The 18,361-nt window shown below is 39.3% G+C and overlaps 1 protein-coding gene across 1 annotated transcript in view; it reads left to right on the forward strand.

Annotated features, from left to right (window-relative positions):
- The window catches only part of PTPRO (protein tyrosine phosphatase receptor type O), a 255,932-nt gene that overhangs the window by 177,941 nt on the left and 59,630 nt on the right, over window positions 1-18,361 (forward strand). The gene's annotated exons all lie outside the window — the stretch shown is intronic.

Genomic DNA, 18,361 nt, shown 5'->3' on the forward strand with positions numbered 1-18,361 from the left:
CCACTATATCGGGAGACAAGAGGGAGCACCATTCTTAGATTATAGGAACCAAGGGACCTCAGAATTGGAGAGATGATCAGATCATAGGTCTGGGTCACCCCACCAGGCAAAAAAACGCAGCCACCTGAGGTGCTTGCTGAGGGCAAAGGTAATACAGAATGGGTAGTAGAAGAAGGTAGTTCTACCTATCAGTTACCACCACGTGATCAATTGCAAAAGTGAGGTTTGTGATTATTAGTGTATTTTCTTTATATGTGCTTATTGAATATCTTTTCTTTGTTCGTGTATGATATATCAGATACAATTGGACTCAGTGTGTTTTCATTTATATGTATGATAAATGTTGAATGTTAAGTGTAAGTGTGATTTCATTGATGTCTGTCCCTGGATTTGTTTCTCTTGTGTACTCAGACTAACACATCATGTTACCTTGGGAGTGGGATACTAGAGAAACAAATCATAAAGATGGTGAATAGATGTTTGCTTGACCTCTTCCTTGTGGTAGTGGTCCTTCTTTGGCTAGCCAAAGTCAGATATATCCTTGCAGTTCACTGAGTTGTTTTCTGGAAAGAATATGGAAAGTTAAAGTTTTGATTATTATGTTTGGTTGTAGTCGTTGGTTATTTGAAATGCTGAGAATGAATGTGATGAGTGTATATTTTGAGCTCAAGGGTAGAAATTGCCATTTGAATTTCTCAGAAACCAGGCTGCTTAGAGAAAATGGTTGACAGAACATCAAAATGGCTGACAAAAAGCATGATCGCTTTTGATGCTCTCAGAGGCCTCATTTGATATTTTTATATCAATAGAAGTTTTGATAAGGATTTAGATAAGCTAATAAGAGTTGAACTTGACTGTTTTAAGAATTGAGTTTAGTATCTGATTCTACTTTGCTTATACTGATTTCCTCTGTTTATTATTATTGATATAATTGATAGAAACGTTTATTATTGGGAAGTATGAAAATAGAGCTTGTAAGCCCACTTGCCTTGAGCCATTAATTTGATCTTTAGATGTGTTTAGGACACAAAGAAGGCTCTGAAAAGATAAACCCCACTCCTAGTACCATAATGTGTCAGTGTGGGTACACAAGAGAAACAAATCCAAGGACACACATATGTGTATTAGGAAGAGGTTTATACACAAGAGCAATTTTACCTTAAGAAAGCATCCCAGCCCAGTCCAGTCCAAGTCCATAAGTCCGATACTAGCCCATATGTCCGATACCAATCTATAAGGTGCTCTTCAGACTCATAAAACACATGCAATGAAGCCAAAGGCAGGACAGTCACAATCCAGTGGGTAGAAAATCTTTGGGTCCAGTGGCATTGTAAGCGTCTCAGTGCTGGCAGGGATCTCTCTGTGGCTTCTCTGGCTTCAGACTTCTGGTTGCATCCACGTGGCTTGTCTTCTGCAATGTCTACCAGGGAGTAGCAGAGAGAGAGAGGTGTCTTCAGCCTTCAAGGAGGAAGTATCAGATTTCCCAGAATTCTCAGGAGAAGGCCATGTCCACACAGAAGTCTCATTGGCTATCTCCAGATTGACAGCCTAGACTCCACCCCTATACTTTTAATCTTTATATTGACACCAGATTAGGTGACTACCACAGAAGTGTTCTCAACTCAATTAGACAACTTTCATTCTTCATATATTGTATAATGCTCTCTTTAAAATGAAGGGGCTTTAAAAAGTTAGTGAAAAATGGAATGAAAAGATAATAAATTTTTCATGAACTTGTTGATGCCCCTTCATATTTTTAACTAAAATTTATAGATAAAATATCCCATTAAATTTTTTTAATTTAATAATTTTTAAATTTTGATATAATTTTCTTATTCAAATAAAATATCAAGATAAAATACAATTGATTTATAACAAAATAATATAGGTTCCCTAATTATATATTCAAAGATCACTACTTGTGTTAGGCCAGGTTGACTAGAGAAACAAATCCAAGGGCACGCAAATATGTGTGAGAGAGAGCTTTAAGTCACAGAGCAATTACATACTAAGAAAACATCCCAGTCCAGTCCAGATCAAGTCCATAAGACCAATATTCGCTCATAAGTCTGATACTAGTCTATAAATTCCTCTTAGGACTCATGCAGTCACATGCAATGATACAAAATGCAGGAAGATCACAGACCTGTGGGTGCAAAGTCTTGTGGACCCAATTGCAGTGGAAGGATCTCAGCGCTAACACAGGTCTCCACGTGGCTCCCCCACCTCTCCAAGTGTAGCTCCTTAACAGGAAAGAGAACCAGAGAGAGAGAGAGAGACTCTCACAGGGCTAAGCAAGTCTCCACATGGCTTGTCAAAAGGAAGAAGAACACAGAGAGAGTGTGGCCCACCTCCAGGGAGAGAGGAAGTTCCCAGAATACTCACAAGAAGGCCACGCCCACAAGGAGGCATCATCAAGCTGTGACCTGATTGACAGGCTAGACTCCAGCCTTCCACTTATTTATCAAGTTGACTTGAACTTATATAACTACCACACTGCTCTAAAAGATAATGAAATTGATGCTTACACAAAATGAGTGATTTGGGGGTTATAAGCAATAAAAGTACATAAGTTCTTTTATACAAACAAAAAGAGATAAACTGAAGAAAAAACACATAATTTAATTAGCAAATTATAAATAAATAAGCAAGCACAGGCATGGGTGGATCCTATAATAAAAACCAGAGTTAGGGTAATATAAATTTGATATGAAACATTGAGAACTAATTAAAGTACAGATTACATGCTCCAAGTTGAAGAAAGTATATACTCTTGCAAATGAGCTAGAATTTATTTGTGCCCTATAGTGTAAGCTAATTATATTATGACTGGCCACTGGGAAGTGACACTGTCCAACACAAAATGCATCATTTTCTTTAAATTTCCACCATATATAGAGATGTATATGCAGTTTCTGATCTCTAGATGATAGCCTGAAATCACAGCAGGCTATGCAGGTGGGATTAGCAAAAACTTGTGCAGTAGGCCTTTTAGGAGTGTACCAGTGTAAGAAGTACAGTCCAAAAGGAAGTGTATAATTTCCATAAGTGCTCTCCACAGCAGAGATATCACAAATGTGTTAGATTGTAAAAATTGGAATTACATAAAATGTCAGTAATTTGAATATTTTCTGAACATTTAATGAAATTTTATTGGTTCCTCTATTGACATATCTGTTTCATAAGTGTAATTTCTCTTATGGGTAGCTCTAGTCATAAGAGTCTGAAATCTCCTCTTGTTCCATATGTGTATACAAGATTAAGTCCAAAAGGATTGCTATAAATAATAGAAACATTTATTAAACAGAAATACTATAATGTGAAGAAATTGTTTCTCAACATATCCTCCATATAAGTCTCTAGTCTTCTGAAGATGGTGTTTCTATCTCTCTAACCTTTTCCCGGAAAACTCTTCACACTTCAATTCACACCATGTCCAAATGGTAGTTTGGACATTCTTCAAGGAGGCCAAATCCTGCTTCTTTTCCAAGTTCTTTGAGTTTGGGGGACAAAGACATGTCTGAAGGGCCAAGATTAGCACTGTACAGTGAGTGGGGTATGGTTTCCCAGTGAACTTCTCATTCTACAAACCTTCCTACTCTAGAAGAATAAGCAAGTGCCCTGTCATGATGGGGGTGGGTGGGAGGAGATTCCTAGAAATGACGTGCCTGGCATTTTCTCACCAATGCAGTTTTCAATTTTAAAGTTTCTTCCTACTGTGCTCTCATGATCATCCTCGGTCCTTTGAAAAAAAATCTATCAAGATTGCCCATTTAAAAAAATAAATAGAGTCCCCATTTAGGATTCCAAATCACAGTTGCCATTCCCTTCTAAAAGAACCTTTTTGCCTTGCAAAGTGGTCCAGCGAGTCCTTTGGGAAAGCACTGTTTAGAATAAACTTTTTCTTGAAGGCATCCAGACCAAGCGAAGACAAAAGGAATTCCCGAGGACATGTGCCTGCAGCCATCTGCTGATCACAGGGCCATGTTTCAGCAGGTTTTGGTTAGAATAAACCCATGCATATATGAACTGGAATGCTGCTAACGATCCCTGTTGATTTACCCTCTTAGGACAGCTGTAAGGAAAGATTGATAAAGGATCACCATTAGTTGTCATCAAAGCTATTCTAACTTACGGTAGAACTGTAAGTGTCACAACAGGATGGAGCCCCACAGAGATTTTCATGAATGACTTTTCTGAAATAGATGGCCAGGTCTTTCTTTTGAGGCACCTAGGTGAACTTGGGCCCCCGACCTTTCCATTGACAATTGAGTATATTTCTATTAGCAGCTTAAACTTCTTGAGCACGCTTGTTGTCTGTGATAAACTTTCTAAGAAACCCTTAGAAGATTGCTAGCAAAATAAAACAATCTTCCCTTAATTTACCCATTAGTTACCCTACTCTGTAATTCAATGTATATCATACATTGAATCTCCAATCTTTTCTGTTCTATATTTACAATTGATTGCACTGAAACTCTTCCTAATTTAATGTGAGTAGTTGGGAATCCATGATGTGTTTAGTACTATGGGCAGAAGAAAATAACAATATCCAGTCATTTTAAAATTATTTTAATTCCATTGAAGCAGCGCTCTCTACAGCGACTTTCTTTAACTGATTTTTGCTTAACTTCATTGAAGACAACATAGTGACATGGTCAAGCACTTGAAATTCCTGGTTGAGATGGGTGTATTCAGGTTTGGAAGGCATATGGATAGGGAATAATACCTGCTAGGGAGCTCTATCAATTTGAAGAACATTAGCATTGCTGAACCCTGACCACAGGCACCATGGCGGTTTCTGAAAACCCTCCTCACATTTCCAGAGGGGGTGGTATTGCTCTGGTTGTGAGCCATTAAACCCAAACTAGATCTACCGCCATGGACGCCAGAGTAGAACTGCTACTTAAGGTTTCTGAAACTGCAGCCTCCACATCTTTTTTCCTGTGGAGTGACTAGCAGGGTTGAGCCACGGCCTTTGAGGTTAGCAGCCTAATGCTTAGCCCAGCGCACTATCATCACTGGCTGCATTCCATCTTCCAAGCAGGATCATCTGCTGTTCTCCAAGTTGCCTATACTTACTTACATCCCAGAAGTGTGGAGATCAACAGCTTCCAAGATTGCATACCAGTCTCCCTTCTGTGAAGAAGGGGAAAAAAAAGCCTTCCTAGCAATTCCAAGCTTTACCTCTGGTGTTGTCTTTTGTGGATATAAAAGTCAGTTCAAAATTTGTTTCTAGACAACTGGAATAACGAAGATTGTTCTCATGTTCCCCGTGTCAGGTTATGTCTTTCCTTCATACGCCATATTATTCCAGGGAGTTTTCCACGTTCGTCAGGCCCTACCTGCTCTCTCTAACTGCGTTTTTCAGTCTCCCTTCAATGTAAGTTCAAAGATGTACAGCTCAAAGCAGCATGCATGGGGCTATTTTGTGCTTCACTGCATTTTATGTGACATATGGGTTGGCTGTGGAGCCTCAGGAGGATGGATTAAAGGCATGACTGGTACAATTATAGCTATGTAGGCATATGAATAAAAGCCATGAGAGTGCCCCATACTTATCATCATTTTTGGAACTTATGCCTCTCTATGAACAGGCAAAACTATCTGAATCAGTTCAGAAAGTTCCTTTAAACTTTGCAGAAAGAAAAGGCAAGCTCTGATAGTAACTATATCTAATGAATCAATAAGCTTTTGAATCAGTAAGCATTTCCTTTATTAGTTTCTTATTTGAAGAATTATATCCTCTATCTTGTTTCTTTTGGAAAACCAGACAACTTAAATGTGTTGTGCTTGTTCTTGGCCTTGTTTTTTTGTTTATTTGTTTTTTCATGAAAGCTAAATAGCCTTACATTTTAACTCTTTGACAAAGTGTCTATTTTCTCTTCCTTTTCTTTTGTTTTTATGTTTTTTCAAGCTCTTTCACCTTCCTATAACTTAATGCCTTCCCTACCAAACATTGCCTTGCCTATTGTAAATTGCCTACTTGTTGATTTGAATTGAAATTATAGACCTCAAGGATAAAAGGGGTTTTGCAATTAAGATTTAATGAAAACCAATTTCACCTTTCAGAGAAGTGAAATAGCATTTCGTCTTAGGCATAAGTGAATGACAGTTATTTTTTGTTTCACAAAGCTTTCATTCTAGTCACGTTATGTTTCTTTGCAGGCTTCATTGGGTACACACAGAGGTTGTATTAATTCTCTTTTACAGGTAAATGCAACTCAGACACATAGAATTTCAAGATATTCTTGAGTCAGAATAACATGGCTAAAGTTAGAACCAAAACTTGTTGCGCTAACCCTGAAGTTCCCAAACTTATTTGGTCTACAGTCCCCTTTTCAGGAAAGCAATGTTGCTCAGCATCTTCTTGACAATGGACACATGTACTATAACCCATACTCCAGGATAAGGTGTATGTATCTGCTTTTGCCGCCTCCCTGGGTCCTTCCGGCACTACGTGGAGCAGTATTGCCCACTTTGGGAACACTGGGCTAACCCCTCCTTTGGTTCTTTGTTTCTCATAGCAGAACCCCTTGAGAATGACTCTTCTTGCATCTATTCAGTGTGGGTGGGGAGGGGAGCAAATAGGCCACTAATGGCACCGGTATATTATAAATTAATCCAAGCTGACAGGTACTTAGGTTAGGAGCCTATAAAACAGTTGCCAAGAATTTTCAATGACAATCTCGTTAATAAAAACACTCAAGAAGACATGTACCAATAATGATGCTGCTTTCAGGGTGTGGAGCCAATCATTCCATTAAGAATTTTAGGTTGCCAGCCGTTTCATGGCATCGTGGTGGGATGTGATGACAGCTCCCTTGGGCAATCCGTACAAATGTCAATCAAGTCTGCAAGATGTGTCACATGACAAGACCCCACTGTCATGCAAGTGACTGCGGCTTTAACCAGGGTCGTCTTTTCTAATCATGGGAAATTTACTTGGATGCTTGGAGATCTAGGTCAACTTTTGAATTTTTGGTAAATCCACCTTGAAGAATACAATTTTCCAAAACAAACGAATGAAACTCCTGGGTGCAGACCAAGAAACAGGGATGAAAAAAAAAATTTTAACAAATCACAAAATTGTTGCATGATAATAGAATATCCATTCATTCATTTAGCAAATATACACACTGAGAACCGTCCCAGATGCCAGACTACTGGTAGTAATACATTTTTAAAAAGCTGCTCTAATTGTCTACAGGAGTTTCTGATCTAGTGAAGGACAAATGGTTGAGGAAAAAGAAAAGGCAAAACTCAGAAGAGTAATAGTCCTTTACAGAGCAAAAAAGGCAGACTAAAGTTCAGTAATGAGTACTAAAGTCTCTCTGGGAGGAGGCGATGATGGGAGCTGAGACATGAATAACAAGAAAGGGTCGATGCTAAACATGGTGAGAATGAGCATGCAAGGAAGAGGGTATTAGCAGGGGCCAGATTATGTAGGACTTTTCAGGCATGGAGTTTGCATGTAGTTAGAAGCCACTTAGAGAAGTGAAAACAAATAATCTGATTTATATTGAAAACCATCTCTCTGGCTGCCCAAGGGAGAAAGGATTGTTTGGACAACAATGAAAACATGAGGAGGGTCATGCAAATAATCCCCATGAAAAAGGATGGCAATTTGGACTGGAGTGGTAGTGATGGGGATGGAGACGTGTAGTCAAAACTGAGGAGCTTATTTAGAGAGTTGTGTCCATAGGACCTGTGTGTGTGTGTGTGTAGGGGGTGGGTGTGAAAATCCAAAGTAAGAGAAGGAGAATTAGGAGTGACCCCTTGACCTTGCTTTTGAGCAATAAAGGAGGCAGCTGATGGTTCCGTTTACGGAAATGGAAAAGACTCGAGAAGTTGGTGAGTGAGGACAGAGGAAATCCCTCCTTGGACATAAAATGTCCACAGTGATGAAAGGCCATTCAAGTGCAGATGTCAAGAGGTGCATGTGTCTGGAGATGGGGAGAATTCTAAGATTAAAATATGAAATGGGACAAAGGAGGAATAGAAAAGGGAAATGGGGAGAAAGTGGGTTAAATTACATTAACTGATGGAGATGATCATCTGTAAGCAATGAAATAAATGGAAATATATATATCATGGATGGTTTGAGGATGGGATCCCTAAAGAGTGCAGACAAACAAAGAGAAGAGAAGGGAGAGCGCGGAGGGAGAGGGAGAAAGTGCTGGATACAGCATGGGGAAGACCGTCAGCATTTACAGAGTGAGTAGAGGCAAACTGCAAAGCAACAGCCCATGTAATAAGAGAAAACGGACACCCAGGACTGCACACAGCTGTTGTGAATCGATCTGAATCAGCTCGCAGGCAAGTTCAGGCAAGTTCACAGTAGCCCAAGGAAAGAGGTTGGCAGCAATGTAGTGTAGTCTGCTCATTTTTGCAAACTGGAAGCTAGGAAAACTGGATCTTTTTTGCAAACTGTTGGACCTGAGACTGGAAGCAGTGGTCCAGGAACATGTTATCTTCTGCTTCTGCTTTCTGGATTTTGTTGTGTGTGTGTGTGTGTGTGTGTGTGTGTGTGTGTGTGTGTCCTAAAAACTTCATTTTTCTATTGACACATTTAACAGGCCAGGGAGAAGCCTCACACCCAGGCTGGTTTGGTATTAATGCTACTGACCTGGTTTTCTTCTCTCAAGGAGAAAAATATTTACATGATTTAAACACTTCTAAAACAGAGTTCAGCTTCCAAAAAGGAAAAAGTGAACGTTTTCTTTGTTTTGGTTTTTAAGCAAAGGGGAAGAAATTTATTGGAGTCCATACGGGAAACCCTAGAGGGGCTCAGCATCCCCTACTGTGTAGGCATGCCCCGGCAAAGGGTCACACCATTCACTGTGCCCCCGTGTCCAGGAGGGACACCCCTTGAGCTGAGCCCCAAAGCCCCAGGACTGGCCTGGGGTGGGGATGAAAAAGTGAATGTGAATAGATTGCAAAAACGTGTCTAGAGGGTGACTTTCTGTCTTTCGAGAAGTCCAGCTATTGTGCTGTGGTGTTTCTGTGATCTCACATCTGAATGAGAACATTTTGTATATTCTTTTGTTGAAGCCATTGAGTTTACAATTTTGGAAATGGTTGCTCGGATACATGCATAGTATTTGTTTTTGTTAAGAAGTGTTGTGAGTCGTAGCACCCACCATGAAGTCTAAAGTACCTCTCCATACTCTCCTCATCGATCCACACACGATCCTTGAATTCTCATTACTCCCACACACAGAAGTGTGAATCCAGTCAGATGCAATATGAATAAATTGTGTCCATGTAGCCTGAAAAGAACAAAAGATGACTGAAAGAATGAATGGAAAAAAGCATAGGAACAAAGGCAACAAAATACACATGTTCATGCTGTGTATGTATCTAGATATGTTTTTGTATATGTATGTGAATCTATGTGTGTATACATATATGTATATACCTATATTGATATATGCACACACACACACACTGGGAGCCAGTTAGCTAATAAAAATAATTATTTTAAATTCATTATATGGATTTTAAATCCATAACATGTATCAGCCAAGAAATATTTATCTGGCATCCCTTATGTGCTGCACACTATTCTAGGTGCTGCGCATACAGCCATGAACAGAACTGACGAAAGTTTCTACTTTCATCCTGGAGAAAACGAGACACTAGGCGTTAATATAAAGATATTAAATGGTAATGAGTTCTACGGAGAAGAAGAAAGCAGGAAAGAACAGGAAATTCTGTGGCATCCGCCATGTGCTTTTGAATAGAATGGTAAGGTTGGATTTGCTGAGAGTATTGGGTGATACTTGAGTAAGAACCTAAAAAGGATGAGAAAGTGAGCCAAGAAAATAATCGGGGCTTTCTGTAAACTCGGAAAACTGGAGGTGCAATGACCCAAAAGGAACAGTAGTCTTGGCAAGTTCAAAAATATAAGTAATGTTTTCAAACCAGCGGCCATATAAGTTAGATGTCAACTAAGCCCACATGGAAGAGGTACACAAACATCTGTGAGTCAAGGATTGTAAATTATATCATCCAAATCCGAAGGAGGGAATGGTATCAGAGTCTAAATTGTGAGATTCTGGTTTGCAGAAGGATGACAGTGGGAGCTCAAAATATCCCTGTAAGCTCTACACAGGAAATAAGCCTCCAGTGATGACATCTACACAGGAAATAAGCCTCCAGTGATGGCATCTACACAGGAAATAAGCCTCCAGTGGTGATATCTACACAGGAAATAAGCCTCCAGTGATGATATCTACACAGGAAATAAGCCTCCAGTGATATCTACACAGGAAATAAGCCTCCAGTGATGACATCTATACAGGAAATAAATATGCCTCCAGTGACATCTACACAGGAAATAAATATGCCTCCAGTGAGCTCTACACAGGAAATAAATATGCCTCCAGTGATGATATCTACACCGGAAATAAGCCTCCAATGACATCTACACAGGAAATAAGCCTCCATTGATATCTACACTGGAAATAAGCCTTCAGTAATATCTACACAGGAAGTAAGCCTCCAGTGATATCTACACAGGAAATAAGCCTCCAGTGATGACATCTACACAGGAAATAAGCCTCCAGTGATATCTATATAGGAAATAAGCCTCCAGTGATATCTATATAGGAAATAAGCCTCCAGTGACATCTACACAGGAAATAAGCCTCCAGTGATATCTACACAGGAAGTAAGCCTCCAGTGATATCTACACAGGAAATATGCCTCCAGTGATGACATCTACACAGGAAATAAGCCTCCAGTGATATCTATATAGGAAATAAGCCTCCAGTGACATCTACACAGGAAATATGCCTCCCTCTATCCATAATGAAGGGATGGGAAAAACCTGGTTATCAGATAGAGATGACTATAGTAGATTAAAATGATAAATTTGCTTTACATGGCTAAAATCTTGTTGATTCCCTTCTGATACACTTTAGGATTGATCTGGTTTTTAATACTTTCTGTGGGTTCTCTTGTATTTTGTCATTGCTGGTAGCTTTCTTGACTCTCTGTTATGTATTTTCCCATGTTTTGCGGTACGTGAAGCCCAGGACAGGTGGCTCTATAGGGACAATAAGTAGAACAAGGGTTCTTGGGTGTATGGTGGGGGTGGGGGTGGCAGGTGGCTCTATAGAGACAATAACTAGAACAAAGGTTCCGGGGTGTATGGTGGGGGGAGTAGGGAGGTTAAGTGGCAGCTGATATCAAGAAGGAAGAAAATATTTGAAACTGATTGTGGGTAGCAATTGTACAATACTGCTAGATATGATTGAACTATGGAATGGTATAATGTCTGGATTAGCTCCAAATAAAATGGTCTGGGGTCGGGGCAGGTGGGGGGAGGAGGCAGCACACTGCAGTGCAGCAGGTGTACAAAATATGAGTGGCAGAGGTAGCTAAGAAACAGATCATGTGGGCCGATTGAAAACACATTTTAGTCACCGGCCGTCTTAGTTTTAAGAAGCCCATTTTGATGAGTCTACACTGTTCAAAGGTGAGGGTAAAAGTCGGAGACCAATTAGTTTGCATGACTACACAGTCCAGTTGTCCAAGGACCCAAGTAATTATCTTCAGCCAGGGCACTTTTGATAAATCGCATGGCCACCTTAGAACGACTCGCTGCAAGATGCACCCACACACCCACAGTTGTCAGGTGGGTGCCAGAGGCAGCAGCGTCCCACTCCTTTATGCCCAGGGAAGACGAGATCGAGAGAGACTGGGAGGAGAACTGGAGACAAACAGAATGTCAAGATGTGTTACTATCAAGGAAAGGAGAGAAGATGCATAGGAACTGAAGCATAAGAGTCCAAGCATGTTTCTTATTTGGGCTTAAATTTTTTTAAAAAATTTTAACTTTTAGGAAGGGAGCAACAGCTTGTCTGGACGCTAATGAGAACATTGCCAAAATCCATAGTCCCTGATGGTTAGAGTATGCAGAGCAGATGGAACGCAGGGAGCCAGTAGAAGGGCCAGCCTTCATGTGGGTGAATCCGGAGTCTGCTTACATCTCTTATCACAATCCATACGTTCCTCCAATGTGTCAAACACATTTGCACATATGCCGCCATCATCATTTTCAAAGCATTCTCTTCCCACTTGAGCCCCTGATATCAGCTCCCCACTTCTTCCCCTGCCCTCCCCTGCCCGCCCTCCCTCACAAACCCTTGGTTAAGTTATATATTATTTTTTCCATATCTTACATCGTTCTCGGTTGCCCCTCACCCACTTTTCTGCTATTCGTCCCCCCTGGGAGGGAGGTTCTATGTTGATCCTTGTGATCAATTCCTCCTTATTCCCTCCACCCTCCCCTAATCCTCCTGGTATCTCTACTCTCCTGGTTGGCCCTGAGGGGCTTATCTATCCTGGATTCCCTGTGTTGCAGACTTTTATCTGTAGTAGTATGCATGTTCTGGTCTAATCAGATTTGTAAGGTAGAATTGAGGTCATGATAGTGGAAGGAAGGAAGCACCAAAGAGCTAGAGGAAAGTTGTGTGTTTCATCGGTGCTATACTGCACCATGACTGGCTCATCTCTTCCCTGTGACCCCTCTGTGAGGGGATGTCCATTGTCTACAGATGGGCATTGGGTCTCCACTCCATGCCACCTCCTCCCCCCACATGCTTCTTAAGGTTTTCAGAAGATCTTAGTTATCTTGCTTACTCTTCTGCCTGACTAGCCATCCCCTTCAAGCATTGATTTCTGCTTTAGGCTTCCGGGCATGTCTCTATTCTTGGGTCAGTGACTAACCATGTCTGTTCCCAATGTCTGTGACCCCCATGTTGCATTGCAACCTTCTAAGAAGCATTGCTGTCTGTCAGTTGCCCACAGTCATGCCACACACTTTTACTACTTCCTTAACAGCCTTTTTTCTGCCTGCCATGAACTGGTCACACCTTTTGAAGGTCCCTTTTATATATAAAAATTATATATAATATATATATATATATTTAAAGATACTAGAATAATATGGATGATGTACTCATAGGCAATGAGTATGAAGCCAGGTGGTTATTTAATTACTGTACATGAATATAGATTTTCATATAATGCTCCAAGCTAGATAATTAGGTCTCTGGGGCAAAGAAACATCTGTGGATACTTTGTAATTCCCAGTTATCTGGAAATAAATGGAAAAGACCTGTATTTTACAGAGGAAGCATGTGTAGTTGAAAGAATGCTTAACTAAGGGTGAGGAGACAAATTGTGCTACCTTGGCAACTGACTCAGATTCTGGACTTTGGTTGCCTCATCAATAAAAGGAGAACTTGGTCATACAGGTTTTAAAATTTAGCTGATACTTAGGCTTAAAATAAGACAATAATGTTATTGTTTGTAATTTAATTGTAATATTTTCCTAAGAATTTTGTAATATGTATTTCCAAACCTTATAAAAATGTGAAGTGCCAACATGTTCCTGTGAAGTAGTTTCACATTCCTGCAGCCCAAAGGAGGAAGTAAGATAGCTTGTTTTGAAGCCACATGATGCAAAAGAAGAGCTTTCGCTGGAAAACGGTATTCATCTTTTGAAATAACTTGCACTTAAAAGCTATAAACCCACCCAGTGACTCACCGGAAGCGATATAACACTTGCTGTCAGTGAGACATAAAGAATTTATTTAAGATGGGATGGAAATGACAGGTCTTTCTAATTCCTCAGAAAATGTTCATGATTTGTATATGAAAGGGGCTAATTATAATTCTGTGCTTCCTCTGATGTACAATATTTTCCTGAATGTTTCTTGTATTTACCAATGTCATTTTAAAGTATTCCGTAGTCGCATTAAATTTATTTTAAAAAAATGCATCATAAGTCAGCCCAAGAAAGGGCCTAATAAGTTTCTAATCAAATAAGGGTTTCTGTTGTTAAATATTGATTTTTCTTTTCTTGATTTCATTGTCTATCAATCTTACCTCACTGAATAATTTTTGTCCTTTTTAAAAATTGTTGTATTCTTGTAGGTTTCGTGTGTGTGTGTGTGTGTGTGTGTGTGTATTTCAAATTGTGCTGCCTTTTTCAGATGTTTTCTTGATCATACTGAACATAATTTACGTCGTTTATACCACTTCAGCCACAAATTTTTCTTTGGTCAAGTTGAATATGAATTATGTGACTAACAATGTTTAAGTTAAAGCAGCCCGAGTTAAGCAAAGTTACTCATATAGATTTAGATATAAATATATATTTAAAATACTAAGGTATAGATATTAAAAAGAATCATTTATATATAAAGAAGATAACATTGCTGTCAGTGAGGGTTATGGTTGAAAATTAACTTTGCCAAGTCTATCATGGCTCAAGATGATTTTTATAATTTGTTTTTACAAAATCTCCCTTTCTTCCAAAGTCACACCTTTGCAAAATACCTCAACAAACTTAAGTCGAGTGATAAATATATGCTACGCCATTCTTTGGGCAGCTAAACTAATATGTCACATTAAAATAAGAAACCATGCAATAGCTATCAGGGAAAGGTGGACTTTAGACAATAAATACATTCTATTTCGACTACAAAATTAACTATTACACCTGACTATTCCTTCTGGAATTCCTTAGGGAAGGAAGAGATTTGTTGCCAGATCACAGAATAAGAATCAGAAGCTCATTCACACTTCACTGAAGGTCAACTCATTCCCCTTAGGCCCTCAGTAGCAGCCTGAGCCTGTCGTAATCCAATCTAAATTAAATGGTAGAGCTAGCGTGAGAGCGTCCTATTTTATCCATGTTCCGTTTATGGTACTTGAGTTTCTTATAAAATGAAATTCATTTGTCAGCCCCAGCGCGACATCAAAGGTGAAAGAACAGGAAAGGGAAAGGCCAACTAGCTGGTGTAACACCCACATTACTCTAACCCTCCTAGACGTCATTTTAAAGCAAGCAACTCCATGTCCACGAATTGGTTTTTAAAAAGAATATATTTATCTCACTGCTTACATCAAGTATCATGAACTCTGACCCTGTTTTAAGCAAAAGAAATTTGACATGTGGAGCATGAAAGTCTTGAGGAAGTTTAGATTTCAAATGTCATTTAGAGAGACGAAAAGAGACAAATAGGAACTATAGCTAACATCTGCTTGACTTTTTACATTATAGAAAGTATGAATAGTCTAAACAAGTGCTATCCAATGTAAATATAATTCGAGCAATACATGTAATTTAGGTTTTCTACTAGCGACATTAAAAATTGGTAAAAGGTAACAGGTGAAATAAAGTTTCCTAATTATAAACTTATTATATCATATAGTATAACCTTATTATATCAGGGTTATCCAGAGATCAGAACCCATATGTAAAAAAATAAAAATGTAAACATATATTTGTTTAATTACTTTCAGGGATGGGCTTACAATACAGTGAGGACTGGTGTGTTTGAATATGTAAGGCAGACAAGCAAGCTAGAAACTCCAGTAGGAGTAAAAGTCATAATCTTAGGGCAGAATTTCTGCTTAAGGAAACCTCAATTTTTCTTCTTCTCCTAAACAATTTTATCTGATTGGATGAGGTCGTGCACATTATCTTCTTCACTGAATTCATCTGATTGTCGATATTAAGCATATCTACTAAATAGCTTTGCAGAAAATCTAAGATTAGTGTTTGATTAAATAACTGAGCACTACCACCTGGGAGCCCTGGGTGTCCAGTGGTGCCTGGGGTAGTTCACTACGAAGGTCCACACCTTGAACTCACCAGCCACGAACTGGAATCAACTCAGTGGCAGTGAGTTTTTAGTTTTTTAAGCCCAGCTAAATTAACACATAAAATTAACCGTCACACATATTTAAACTAATATATCCAGATTAACCCTGGAATAATCAATTACCCAAAATACCACCAAAGAAGGAAAATCTGGTACATATTTGGCAGCAGTCTCTGAACCATTGGATATTTCCCTGAAAATAGCACTTATCCTGGAGACCTACGTTCTTCGCCAGAGAAAGAGGAACCCCTACTTTTGTGTCCAGGTCCTGTGCTTGGACCACTGAAAACACTGATGTTAGTTCTATAATAGGACTTCACTCTGACACCCAAAATTAATGACTTTACCAATATGACCACCATATGAAGGCAGAGAAAAAACAATCAACCCCAAGGTGTCGGGTCTCCCCTGATATTTGAACCCTAACTCATCTGGTCCATGAATCTTGACTCGTGTTTTAAATCATCCAGTAGATGAGATTAGGTGCATACGTGTGACTGAAAGGGTGCTGCTGGCACAAGTAAGCACATGACTGCCAATGAAAACATTGGTTGGTGGATTGAACCCAACTGACCATTCTTTGGAAGAAAGCTCTCCTCTGCCACATGAGGGTCAGTGTGTTTTAGAAGACTCAGCAACACCCAACAACCCTAAAAACAACCAGAGACTAATTCAAGAGGAGGCAGAATAACTCATAGCACATGGTCTTGCTCTGAAAGAACCTAGTGGGTTCTAGAAGAATCAAGATTCACATAGAACAGAAAACAGTGAAGGGCTATAGAAGGCCAGAGAAGGAATAGACTACTGAGAAGTCAGTCATCAGATAAGACTTTGTGGAGGAGTTAAAACTTCCCTGGGCCTTAAGCTATAAACAGAATATATGATAAAGTACATTGACTGAAGGCAACCGTGGGTTGAAAAAAATGTACTTCCTGTATGAAGGTCAGCGAGAACACTGACTTCACCAGGATAGCACGTCAGTGGGATAGGGGTGGTGGCTAACTTACATGGGCACCATGACGCTCATTTACATAGGACCTTAAGGATAACTTGTCCTTCTCGCTATTTGACAAAAATATTTATCTACTGTATCAGGATCTCTGTTAGACTTGGGACTATTTGTATGGTCTATCTTTTACTTTACGTGTGTGTGTGTGTGTGTGTGTGTGTGTGTTTATCTATACAAGATAAGCAAGATAGGCAATCCCATGGAGACAATGAAGGGACAGACCATTCTGGGGTGGCATGGGAGGGGAGGAGGCGGGAGGAGGTGAGTGGTGAGCCAATAATGATGGGCACAGGGGAACAGGGAACCATCTAAAATTGATGGTGAAGAGGGTGTAGCTTTTCTGGTCATGCTCAATCAGTCGAAGTGTATCTGGGAGGAATTACTGAGAGGTGAACAATGGGTAAGCATGATGAAGGTGCAGGAGGGAAGAAAAAATTTTAAAAAGGAAAAAATAGATGTATATATGTAAAAATGTAAATATAAGTGTATTTGTATTTATATGCATATATATGCAAAAGTAACAAGGAAGCATATGGACTTTTGGCCTCTACTTAAATCTTACCTCAGTATAAGAATGGATGTTTCTAATAATGTGACACTGTATGATACTCACCTTCCTGACATAATTACTGAAGACAAAATGGGTGCATAAGCAAATGTTGTGAAGAAAGCTAATGGTGCCGGCTATTAAAAGATATGGCATCTGGGCTTTTAAAAGCTTGTAGTTAAAAAAGCAACTATCTAGCAGGGAAGCAACAATGTCCACATAGAAGCACACCAGCATGTGGGATCATGAGGTGTGTTGACTGGAAGAGGTATCAGAAGTTCAAAAGCAAGCATCCAAATCAATGTGAAAGGACGTGGATATAGTGGAGACCCCAGACCCATCTCTAAGATAATTGGACAGTCCCTCTCAGAAGGGCCACACAGAAGGTATGAAAAATCCAGGGTGTGCTATAGCACTGATGAAACACATAACTATCCTCTAGTTCTTTAATATTTCCTCCCCTTACTGTTATGGTTTGGATTTGATTTACCTCATTAATCATATTAGACCTGCGTATGTTCATTTGTATAATTAAGATCATTTGATACATGAAAGCCAAGATAGATAACCCTTGAGAAATAATCACAGGAGTAATGGTTCCCTGAGGGTACCGGAATGGGGGAGCAGGGAAAGGGGAGCTGATAGCAATGATGACCATGTAACCCCACTTGAGGGGAGCAAACAACAGAATTGTATGTTAATGGAAATATTGGATGGTGTAAGATACAACAATAAATAAATAAAGGTTCCTAGGGAGTAGGGTTGGGGAGGGAAGGGATAAAGGGGAGCTGATATCCAGGGGTTCAAGAAGAAAAGAAATGTTTTGAAACTGATTGTGGTAATAATTACACAATAATGCTTGATTTGATTGAACAATGGACAATTATGATAGCTGTAAGAGCTCCTAATAAAATGATTTAAAATAATAATAAATAAATAAAAGCTTATAAATAAATAAATAGGATCTTAAAACTTTGCATATCAGGATTAATGGTAAGAGAATTTTTTTGTAAGCTTTTTTTTATCATTTTATTGGGGCTCATACAATTCATCACAATCCATACATACATCAATTGTGTAAAGCACACTTATACATTTGTTGCTCTCATCATTCTCAAA

The sequence above is a fragment of the Echinops telfairi genome, unplaced genomic scaffold (assembly GCF_000313985.2).
Source record: "Echinops telfairi isolate 266 unplaced genomic scaffold, ASM31398v2 ScPeMD7_21;HRSCAF=78, whole genome shotgun sequence".
NCBI lineage: Eukaryota > Metazoa > Chordata > Mammalia > Afrosoricida > Tenrecidae > Echinops > Echinops telfairi.